A 13,220-nucleotide genomic window follows, 5' to 3' on the forward strand; every position below is an offset into this window, starting at 1 on the left:
CAAGTGTAATAATTCGTGCCATACACGTGATAAAATTGAAATTATAATTTTAAGTTATTTTATTAAAATTAATTTAAATTATAATTATTTGATTAATAAAAAAGTAACATGTCATGCATTGTTTGTTTTTTCTTAATCTGGTATTAAGTGTATCAACTCTAATGTAGTTATTAATCATTTTTATTAACATACTCTAATGGCAAGCACGTAGCAGCGCAACGAGTTTGTTCTTTATGTTGTTGAGTGGCCACTAAATTTGTTTATTTATTTAGGTTTAGGACTATTTTTGGGTTTGGTTGTAACATGGAGCTATTAGACCTCAATTATGATGAATTTCATGATCCTAGTCAAAAGAAGAGGAAAATTGCTAGGTAGATTTATAAAAATATGTGAGGTTATTAAATAGGTGGGTTAGCGAGTTCTTTGCTGTGATTGTGTTTGGAGTTGAATTAAATGGGTCGTGCCTGTATTCGTATTTATAATATCTATTTAGTTTAATTTTTATTTTTATCATATGTTAAAGTTAATTTTAAAATATTTTTTAATACACCGTGTGCTAATATTAAGAGTATTTTTAAAAAAATATATACGTAAAAATAGATATAATATGATTACAGATATAACATAAACAAATATATTAAATAAAAAGTTAAACCAATATGCTTACCGGTGTATTTGGTAAGTTTTGCAAATTAGAGAATAAATATGTATTCGATTACTTGGTGATCACGTAGATAATTGAGTAATTAGATTGCATATTGATTTCATAGTGTGCACTTTATTTTTTCTTCATTTCTAAATAAAAGCGGAAATTAAGAGAAATAAGTAGTAATATATCATGAAAAAGGATAAAAAATTTTGCATATAAATAGATAATTATTACAAAATAAAATCTCATTGTGAAATATTAAACTTTCATATAATATAAATCATGAAGATCAACTACAATATAATGACCACTTTTATCTGTTTTTGACCATGATATAAGTTCTCTTTTTTCGGTCAAGAGTCCATTAACATCTAAATTGAAAAAAAAAAAACTGAATTAAAAGTATCAAATTAAGAACAAATAAATGAATAATATAATAAATTACTTATAAATTAAAGAGATTTTATCAATTTTTTTTATACTAAATGATAAAACTAACAATATATTAATGAAAGGATATACCTCAGCGCAACGAGTTTGTTCTTTATGTTGTTGAGTGGCCACTAAATTTGTTTATTTATTTAGGTTTAGGACTATTTTTGGGTTTGGTTGTAACATGGAGCTATTAGACCTCAATTATGATGAATTTCATGATCCTAGTCAAAAGAAGAGGAAAATTGCTAGGTAGATTTATAAAAATATGTGAGGTTATTAAATAGGTGGGTTAGCGAGTTCTTTGCTGTGATTGTGTTTGGAGTTGAATTAAATGGGTCGTGCCTGTATTCGTATTTATAATATCTATTTAGTTTAATTTTTATTTTTATCATATGTTAAAGTTAATTTTAAAATATTTTTTAATACACCGTGTGCTAATATTAAGAGTATTTTTAAAAAAATATATACGTAAAAATAGATATAATATGATTACAGATATAACATAAACAAATATATTAAATAAAAAGTTAAACCAATATGCTTACCGGTGTATTTGGTAAGTTTTGCAAATTAGAGAATAAATATGTATTCGATTACTTGGTGATCACGTAGATAATTGAGTAATTAGATTGCATATTGATTTCATAGTGTGCACTTTATTTTTTCTTCATTTCTAAATAAAAGCGGAAATTAAGAGAAATAAGTAGTAATATATCATGAAAAAGGATAAAAAATTTTGCATATAAATAGATAATTATTACAAAATAAAATCTCATTGTGAAATATTAAACTTTCATATAATATAAATCATGAAGATCAACTACAATATAATGACCACTTTTATCTGTTTTTGACCATGATATAAGTTCTCTTTTTTCGGTCAAGAGTCCATTAACATCTAAATTGAAAAAAAAAAAACTGAATTAAAAGTATCAAATTAAGAACAAATAAATGAATAATATAATAAATTACTTATAAATTAAAGAGATTTTATCAATTTTTTTTATACTAAATGATAAAACTAACAATATATTAATGAAAGGATATACCTTAAAAAAATTCACAAATACAATTTTAAACATTTGTATAAATTAAATGTTAAAATTTATGTTATTGTTAAAATGACGCTATTATATAATTTCTTGGCAAAAATTAAAATAAAAAATAATTTTGTGTAGATTAATACAAAAATTAACTATGTACCAAATAAGTTAGACTGTTTATTTGTTTGTTTTAATATATCAGTATGAGCAAGAAAATTGAAATGATTGTAAGAAATTTTACGATCATCGACCGTATTTACTATACGTAACTCCTTTTTAAAAATTATTATTGGAAGATAAATTTTGATTGATTCCTCAGTCACAAAATTTGAGAACACATAGATTATCCCCTCAATCAGTTCATTCTTAAACATTTTTGCCAAATAACTCTTGATTGAATAATGAATTTTATTATTGTAAAATATTTCTCCCCTTAATAAGTTCATTCTTAATTATTTTTTAATCATTTTTTTAGCTTACAATCATTTAATAATTTTTTTATTTTTTATTATTAATGTCATCGTATGTGTAATCTTCATAAATTATAGTAATTTTTTTATTTATGTATACGTATATATTAATTTTGTTAAATAATTCTAAATATTTCCTTATTTATGCATACATATATATTAATTATATATAAAAATATTTAAATCACAGATATTAATTATTTTTTGTTATGATTATTTTTTATTCTACAATTGTGTAATAATTTTTTATTTTTTATATTCATGTATATTCTCCAATCTCTATTCATACGCATGATTAATAATTTTTTTAAAATAGTGATGTTTTAATTTTTTTTCTTTCACGTATCTTCGTATGTTAGCAAGAAAAGCAAAATCACGTATTGTGACTCTCTTTCTTTTACCACGCCTTAATTTTAATTAACCAATCTTGTATCTACACAATATAATTAAACTTTTAATCACTCTAATTTATTGATGAATTACACTTCTCTTAATAATTACATTACTAATCTGAAATACAAAAAAAAAAGAAAAAAATAAACTTAAAAATTAAAAAAAAAAGAAATTTTATTATAAAAATTAAAAATAACATATCCAAGAAGAATAGTGGTAATATATAAATTGAGGTAACAATTTAAATTTCTCTAAAACTAATCTAATTAAATATCAATATTAGAACTAAATTATTTAAGTAATATTTAATCTATTATAGTATTTAGACACGTATAGATTAGAGTTATTCTCGTAACGATAGCCAACTGAAACAACATCATAAGTTCGAACATTTAGAACTCATGCAAATTCAGACCATCCCCTTGTTAAATAAGTTTCATCATCCGCTATCCATGCAATGCGACAATGTATAGAATTGCCACATTGAGAAACTAAACTGACCATTATTCCCCTCAATGGCATTGCGTTGATGTAAAAGAAGGCTGGTAATTTTTTAAAAAAAAAACACAATATATTATAAAATTATTTTAATTACGAAATGTTTAAAATAAAAAAATTGAACTTATTATCAATCGTTGAAATTGCATCTCCGAGTTTGATACGAATTTACCAAAACTAAACTTAAATTGAGGAAATTCAATCTCATTATGTGCTCTACTTTGAAAATTTTCGAACAGAAGTAAAAAGCATGGAGGGGATGGAACTTGAACTTGGCCTACAAAGTTCTGTGAAAACAATTCCTCAATAAAAAATCGAGCTACTCCCAAGAAAACTAACTTTACCCATATCCCATTAGGTTGGTCATAAAATGTGAGTAGATCTAACCATCATTCGATAAAATAGAGTTTACTGCCCCTTCTTTTGACGCTTACATCCATGTAATTAGAACCCGAATCAGTGAATACAACTTGAGATTGTATTTGATGGATGCGGTGCATTGTAAACGATTGTGGTAAAAGATAATCTCACTAGAACATTAGACGAAAAGAATAAGTTGGAGTAAGAACAATAATTAAATTATCAAAAGAATAATATAATAGAATGAGCATATAAAAAATGTAACAACCCATCTTTTATCATGTCATGACCAATGCTAGCCGCCAGGAACTACTTCACGGCTTTTCTTAGAGACTCTAGACCTTATATTAAATATATCCATATGAGCCTGTAGCGCTAATCGAGATTGCATGTCAGATATATAGAAGATATAACAAAATAGGTAATAAATAAATAGATAATACATACATGAAGCATAGAAAATACAGAAACATAGTAATATCATTGTTCATACCCTGGCCCAACACTAAAAGTCCCAGGTCCTAATAGAATAAAAAGGGCCCAATCCATAGATTGGTCTCCACCCGTAACCGACCTCCTCCAAGGAGGTCGGATTCAACACAAACTTCACTACGAGGAAGTCGGGATCGAAGATTAGCTGCCAGATAACACTTATTCAAATAAGTAACTACCCCTAAAATCTCTCAACCCACTTCCAGGAGGCATATCTCAACTTCCCTAAGATAAAGGGACGGTTATCCTCCTTAAAAGGTGGAACTACTCCAACAGTGGTTATTGGTTCACCACTATAAATACACTGACACCCCTCAAGTATCTCTAAGTTCCAATACTCTCTAAACCTGCTTAGGCCCTTGCTAACTTAAGCATCGGAGTGTCTTTGCAGGTACCACCCCCATTCTCTCATACACACTAGTCGAACAGAGGCTCCCTGATGCGAACCAAGTCGGAGACTTTCTTCTTTAGACGATTAGGCCAACCCAACGAGTCCAGTCACTAATCTCTGGTTACCCAACATAACATTAGCGCCATTGCCGGGGACCTGAGAGATCAACCAGTAATGGTGGACAATTCACCCGAAGATGGCCACACAGCGTCTGATTCTGAGCAAGAGAATCTAGACATTGGGAACAACGACGTGGACATAGCCACCCACCAAGGGGTAAACAACCAGCATAGAGAAGGCACCTCTGGGTTGAAAGACTCAAAGACAAACTCTTCTGAAGGGCGTGAATCAGGAAAGGAAGGACAACCCCATGCAGCCGATTTCATGGGATTGTTCCACGGCCACCAAGGGAGCCTGGAGCAGTTGGAACAAGAACTGGAACGGCAACGAGAGGCAGAGAGAAACTTGAGGAACAAAATCGAGCGATGAAAGGAGCTCGAGAAAAAGCTCCTAAAGTTAGAATCTGCTCTCAAAGGCCGGAGTTCTCGCAGTGGCCAGGAGGATTCTCCACTGGGAGGGGAAGACCCATTCAGTGAGGACATAATGAGGGCAAAAGTTCCGAAAAATTTTAAAAGCCCTGATATGGACCTCTACGATGGGACCACGGATCCCAAGCATCATTTAAGCAAATTTAAAAGTCGGATGTACCTGGCCGACGCTTCTGATGCTACTTGCTGCAAGGCTTTCCCGACCACCTTAACGAAAGCAGCGATGAAGTGGTTCGATAGTCTTCCCCCAAGGTCGGTCACTAGCTTTGACGACCTCTCACGAAAGTTCCTGATGCGGTTCTCTATCCAGAAGGACAAGGTAAAGCACACGCCAAGGCTCTTGGGAGTAAAACAGGAGGCTGGAGAACCTTTGAGAGACTACATGGAAAGGTTCAACAAAGCGTGCTTAGAGATTCAAGACCTGCCCATGGAGGCAGTGATTATGGGCCTAGTAAATAGACTCCGAGAAGGTCCCTTCTCCCAGTCCATCTCGAAAAGGCACCCGACCTCCTTAAGCGATGTACAGGAAAGAGCTGAGAAGTATATCAATATGAAGGAAAACGCCAGGCTCCGAGAGCCAGGTTGGCGACATGAGCTCCCTCACTCGTCAAAAGAGAAAGAGAGGGAGCCCAAGAAAAAGGAGGAAGTTGGCCCGAAAAGGCCTAGGAGATATCACTCCTATACTCCTCTGCGAGTTTTCCTAGTTGATGTATACAGGAAAAATTGTCATACTGAAAGGCTACCTCCCCCCAGACCCATTAAAAACAAAATGGGGGGAAGTCGTGGCGACTACTGTGAGTACCATAAGATATATGGTCACTCAACGAACGAGTGCTACGACCTAAAAAACGTGATAGAAAAGCTGGCTAGAGAAAGTCGGCTTGACAGATATCTCGTCGAAAGGTCGGATCAACATGGGAAGAGGAAGCGAGACGACTAGGACCGAAGAGACCCACCACCACAGACCCCAGAAAGACATATACATATGATCTCAGGAGGATTCGGAGGAGGCGGCCTCACAAATTCATCTCGCAAGAGATATCTGAAAGAGGTCTTCCAAGTCGGGGCGAAGCTCCCGACCTCCCTACTATCTCTTTCACTAAAGAAGATGGGCAAGGCATCATTGCTGGACACGGTGATCCAGTAGTGATAACATGGTTCTTGCCAATGCCCATCTCCACAGAACCCTGGTGGATCAGGGAAGCTCAGCCGACATCCTGTTCAAACCAGCATTTGATAAGCTAGGGTTGGACGAAAAGGAATTGAGAGCTTACCCCAATACTCTTTATGGGATGGGGGGCACCCCAATAAAGCTACTAGGATTTATACCCCTGCACACGACTTTTGGAAAAGGGGTGAAATCCAAAACTCTGAGTATTGACTTCATAGTCGTCGATGTGGGGTCAGCCTATAACGTTCTAATAGGCAGGACCACCCTAAATCGGCTCAGAGCAGTGGTCTCCACCCCTCACCTGTGCATGAAATTCCCAACGCCAGAGGGGATAGCAACCATCAGGGGAGATCAGAAACTGGCAGAGAAGTGCTACAACGAAAGCCTGAACCTGAGAGAAAAGGGCAAGGAAGTTCACACCATAGAGCTCGGTGGAGTTAGAGCTAAAGAAGAGTTGCGGCCGCAACCAGGGGGAAAAACTGAAGAGGTACAAGTTGGAAAAGAGGAAGGAAAAAACACCAACATAGGGGCCAGCCTAAGGGAAGACCTGAAACAAAGGCTGATAAAGCTCCTACAAGACAATTCTGACCTCTTCACCTGGAAAGCTTCCGACATGCCAAGGATAGATCCCGAACTTATGTCACACAAGCTTTTAGTATACCCCGGATCGCGACCTGTCCAGCAACGAAGACGGAAGCTCGGGCCGGAACGGGCTCATGTAGTGGAAGAGCAAGTACAAGCCCTCTTAGAAGCCGGCTTCATCAAAGAGATCATGTATCCGTCATGGCTGGCAAATGTAGTGCTGGTCAAAAAGCAAAATGGCAAGTGGAGGATGTGCGTCGATTACACTGACCTGAACAAGGCGTGTCCCAAAGACCCATATCCACTTCCAAACATTGATACCTTAGTAGACTCCAGCTCGGGGTATCAATACTTGTCGTTCATGGATGTATACTCGGGATACAACTAAATCCCGATGTACAAGCCAGATCAAGAAAAAAACATCCTTCAAAGGCTAGAGCAAACTATTGCTATGTGGTCATGTCTTTTGGGTTGAAAAATGCTGGAGCAACATATCAAAGGCTGATGAATAAGGTGTTTGCTCCTCACTTTGGGAATTTAATGGAAGTCTATGTGGACGACACGCTAGTAAAAACCAAGGAGGAGACCGACCTCTTGACATACCTCTCGCAAGTCTTCAACACTATAAGGTTGCATGGGATGAGGTTCAATCCCGCAAAGTGCACCTTCGCGGTAGAGGCTAGAAAATTTCTGGGATTTATGCTGACACAAAGGGGGATTGAAGCAAACCCCAACAAGTGCAAGGCAATCCTAGAAATGAAAAGCCCGACTTGTCTAAGGGAGGTCCAGCAATTAAACGGCCGACTTGCTGCTCTCTCCAGGTTCTTGGCAGGATCAGCACTAAGATCCTTACCACTCTTCTCTCTACTAAGGAAAGAATGCCAGTTCGAATGGACACCTGAGTGCGAAGAAGCATTTCAGGAGTTCAAAAGGTTTTTAAGCTAACCTCCCATTCTGACCCGACCTAGAGTCGGGGAAGAACTCGTCCTGTATTTGTTCGTAGCAGACAAAGCTGTAGCATCAGCTCTAATACCGGAAGACGAGGTCGGACAGCATCCTGTATACTTCACTAGTAAATTTCTACAAGGCCCTGAACTAAGGTATCAAAAACTGGAGAAGTTTGCGTATTCCTTAGTAGTAGCCTCCCGAAGGCTACGGCCTTATTTTCAAACCCACACAATAAGGGTACGAATGAACCAGTCTATAAAGCAAATCCTTCAGAAGACAGATATTGTGGGTAGAATGGTTCAATGGGCAATAGAGCTCTCCGAGTTCAATCTGAAGTACGAAACTCGAACGGCAATCAAAGCCCAATGCCTCACCGACTTCGTGGCGGAATACGCAGGAGACCAAGAGGAAGCCTCCACTACGTGGGAACTATATGTGGATGGATCCTCGAACAAAATCGGAAGCGACGCTAGCATAATACTAGTCAACAAAAAGGGAACCCAAATAGAAGTCTCCCTCAAATTCGAATTCCCAGCCTCCAACAATCAGACAGAATATGAAGCATTGATTGCAGGATTGAAGTGGCAAAGGAAGTCGGCACAACCAAAGTAGTTATGTTCAGCGACTCTCAGGTGGTGACCTCCCAAATAAATGGAGAGTACCAGGCCAAAGACCCCAACATGAAGAGGTACCTAGACAAAATCTTGGAGCATCTTAGGCATTTTGTAGAGACCAAAGTTAAACACATAACTTGGGATCTTAATATCAGAGCAGACGCCCTCTCCAAGCTAGCTAGTACCAAGTCGGGAGGGAACAACAGAAGCCTGATACAAGAAACTCTCCAGGAGCCCTCTGTCTCAAAAGCAGAGGCCAAACAAGACATCCTTGAAGTATCTGGATTAGACCTTGGATAGATGAACCCACTAATCGAATACATGAAATTCGACATCCTACCCAAAGAGGAAAATGAGGCCAGGAAAATTTGAAGGGAAGCACAAAATTACACCTTGGTGAAAAATATCCTCTATAAAAGGGGAATATCCACACCACTGCTGAAGTGTGTCCCGACTTCAAGGACGGTTGAAGTACTAGAAGAGGTCCACAATGGTATCTGCGGGAACCACCTCAGGGCAAGGTCATTAGCCAGGAAAGTTGTCCGAGCTGGGTTCTACTGACCGACCATATAGAAAGATGCCACCGAGTTCGTAAAAAGTTGTCAGCCATGCCAAATGCATGCGAACTTCCACGTCGCTCCCCCCGAGGAGCTCATTAGCATAACTTCTCCATGGCCCTTCCCCTAGGCGCCTGGACAAGTGAAATATCTAATAGTGGGAGTAGACTACTTCATAAAGTGGATAGAAGCAGAACCATTAGCCACCATCACAGCCTAGAGAAGTCGAAAGTTTCTCTACAAGAACATTATCACTAGGTATGAGGTTCCCCACTCCATCACCACGGATAATTGGACTCAGTTCACCAACTCCACCTTCAGAAACCTAGTAGCCAGCCTGAAGATCAAGCACCAGTTTACCTCGGTAGAGTACCCACAGGCAAATGGGCAAGTCGAGGCGGATAACAAGGTCATATTGGCTGGACTGAAGAAAAGGTCACAAGAAGCTAAGGGAGCATGGGCTGAAGAACTCCCAAGTACTATGGGCTTATCGGACTACACCTCAGTCTGCCACAGGAGAAACACCCTTCCGACTTGTTTATGGCATAGAAGCCATGATACCAGTTGAGATCAATGAGCAAAGTCCAATAGTGAGCTTCTACGACAAGGTTGGCAACATACAGGGGCACAAAGAAGAACTTGAGCTACTCCCTGAAGTTCGAGAACAAGCCCAGATAAGAGAAGCAGCGCTAAAGTAAAGAATGACAAATAGATACAATAAGAAAGTCATTCGAAGAAGCTTTGCTCCAGACGATCTGATCCTAATCAGAAACGACATTGGAGTTAACAAATCTGGAGATGGAAAGCTTGTTGCCAACTGGAAAGGGCCATACAAAATTAGTGAGGTCCTAGGAAAAGGCTACTACAAGGTGACCGACTTGAACGGCACCGAACTACCTAGGTCGTGGCATGCTTGTAATATGAAAAAGTACTACAGTTAAAAGCGAACTCCACTCCTTGATGTATTCTTTTTCCCGACTTCATGGATTTTCCCAAAAAAGAAAGAAAATGGTTTTCCTGAAGGGGGCTTTAACGAGGCATCAAAGTGGAGACTAAGGGGCAACAATTCTGAAACCCCTTAGTAGCAAAAGGTACCTATACAAATAAATAAAAGATCTTTCCTCATTTTATATCTCTTTGTAAATTCCATTAAGTTATTTATTTCTACGAAATGCGCCGACTTAAGCTCGACAAAACGTAAAAATCCCATGACCGACCTAAGTGGTCATCAGGATAAAATGATGAGGTACAAGTCGGTGTAAAGAGGTTATAAAATGCTGATCATGTAACTCGGAGGGATAACGACTAACAAGTAGTAAAACCGAGAAAAACGAAATGAATCGCAAAAGTAGCGTAAGTTACTCACAATTTAAATAAGAAAATTTGAGTTCACAAGAAATACAAAAAGAGATCAAAGAAAGCCATCAAAAGGGCAAGATGTCTTAAGTCTTTTCAAAAATCTAAGATAACTTAGGCAAAAATACAACCTGCCCAGAGATAAGAGGCTTTCAGCAAAAAGATCAAAAAGGGTTTTTCGAAAAAACCTAAAGACAAGAGCAAAAAGCATGCACACACCAGATATAATTTAAACCCCTTATCCAAAAAAGGGGAACAAAAAAATTAAAGATATTTTTTGTTAACGGCCATAAAAGGCCAAGAAAATGTCAAGAACCGACCACCATAAATGAAATATAAAATTGTTTAAAAAATAAGGAGCCCACAGGCCGGGCCCCAATAACCAAATATATCAGTTGGAAGGAAGATCAGCACCACCAGAAGAAGGACCATCGCCACCAGAAGGAGGATCAGCAGGGAAAGAAGTCAGAGCAACAATAGCGGAAGATGGAGCAGGTTGATCAAGACCCTGAGAAGGAACCTCCGAGGAACTCGAAAGGCCCTCCTGTCGCGGAGGAGACTCTATGATTCTCTGCCCCCGAGTCTTCAAGTCGAAGTCAGTCTCAGGTCGGGGAGGAGAGATGAGGGTCCCATCAACTACAATCTTGTCGGGGTCAAGGGGAGAAAGGTCCAGGTCGGGAGCAAGAACCCCGACCTGCTCCTTGAAAACCCTCCAAGCCTCCTCCGCACCTTCAGCCACCGAGTCCTCCAAATTCTGGAAAGCCTCCCGACAACCTGCAAGCTCTTTCTTCAAGTCGAGGTTCTCCCCAAAGAGCCTCACGTAGTTTTGCTCAGCCTTCTCCTTAAGGCCATCCGCCATGACATACTGGCCCATTAATTTCTTCTCCCTCTCCCAAAGCCGATCCCTCTCCCCTTTCAACTCGGCGACCTCCTCCTTCAGCCTCTTTTCCTCCTCCTGATAAAGGAAAATCCTCCCCTCAAGCTCCTTCACCTTTTGAGCAGAACCCAAAGAGTTAAAGGGAGTCTTCTCCAAGATATCAAGGAGTTTTGTACACACCCCAGCCGCCCGGACACTCCCCTGAACTATAACATTCAGATGGTTCCGAACCATAGCATCCTCCAAACTGATTGACGTATGGGGAAAGACAGGGTTCCGGACAAATTGAGGACCATCGAACGTAGTAGCCCCAGAAGAAGAGCCAGAAGTCTTACGCTTCTTCTTCTCGGGTTCAGGGGAAGATCGGAGATGAGGGGGAGGAGAAGGAAGAGAAGAGGTAGAGGAAAAGGATACCATGATGGGACAAGAGGAGGTCCCCAAGTTGTGAGGAGGAGGAGGATGAGGAGGAGGAGGAGGAGGAGGAGGAGGAGGAAGAGTGCCGGCAGCCCTTGCCGCGTCCACCCGCGCCCGAGACCTCTTCTTGGCGTCTTGGACCTTCTGGTAGGAGGAGTTAAAAGCTTTCTTCACCATTTCTGAAAAAGAAGAAAGCAAGGAATCAGTCCACATATCAAAAGAAGTCGGAAGCAAATAAAGTCAAGTCCGAGAAAATAAAAAAGCGACAAAGTCTACCTATTTGGGTCCAAACAAAACTCGGGGACCCTTAAAGAAATTTTCTTGTATCCAGATAAGGGGCCCTTCTCCAAACTTCTCGGTAGAACCCCACAATAAGCTTCTCAACCTCGTCCAGATCATTCGGACCATACTTCTCCACAGGAGAAGCCTCTAACCAATAAAGGGGAAAGCGAGGAAAAGAAGATTGATCCAGGAAAAAGGGGTGGGGACCTTCTACGGCTTGAACTTTGAAAAAGAAGTTTTTAAAATCATGGAAGGACTCATAAAAAAGGTTAAAAATTCTCTGACCTTGAATAGCTCGGAAAGACACCCACTACTGCTTATTGTTCTGCCCACTAAAGGGCTTGGTCATATGAAAAAGATAAAAGAAGACTTTCAAAGAAGTCGGAAAATCCAGTGCCTGGCTGACAAGTTGAGAAATCTTTAGGAAACTCCCAGAGTTGGGGTGAAGTTGGGTATGAGCAACACGGTAGTGAGACAAAATAGCTACCTCAAAATCAAAAAAAGGTAGAAAAACTCCCAGGCGGGTAAAAAGGATTTCGTACATAAAAAAGAAATGAGGGTCAGTATCAGAAGCCCTCCGAAAACAAACCCGATCTTCTGGACCCGGGGCAGTCAATTCGTATTTTGGCTCATCCTCATCAAGAACACAGATCCTATGGTGGGTACGCAGATTAGTAATGTAGTCGGTGTCTACTAAGGGGTTCTCCCCCAGAACGGTGCCATCCACCCACTGTGAAAGGGACTTTAGGGAAGACATCTTAATCTAGTAAAAGGGTGACGAAGCCTACAAAGAAAAAGGGAAAAAAATCAAAACAAGGTCTCTAAAGGGCCTAAAGTAAGTTCCTCAATAAAACAGAGTCACTAGGCCTACAGTCAACACTCCTCTAAAAATAAAAATATGCAAATAAAAGCATTCGTAAAAGAGGAGAATAAAAAAGAACTGACCTTTTGCTGCAAAGAAGGCAGATGCGACAATAACCAAAACACTCGAAGAAGGAAAGAGTTTTTCGAACAGAGAGTGTAAGTGGAAAAGCTTTCGGAAACGAAACAAAGAAAGAAAGGGAAAAATATTTATAAACACGCCAGGGGCATAATGGTAAATGAACATGATCATTTAAGAAATGCGCCGTTACCAATGTA

Source organism: Arachis ipaensis, chromosome B06 (genome assembly GCF_000816755.2).
Source record: "Arachis ipaensis cultivar K30076 chromosome B06, Araip1.1, whole genome shotgun sequence".
NCBI lineage: Eukaryota > Viridiplantae > Streptophyta > Magnoliopsida > Fabales > Fabaceae > Arachis > Arachis ipaensis.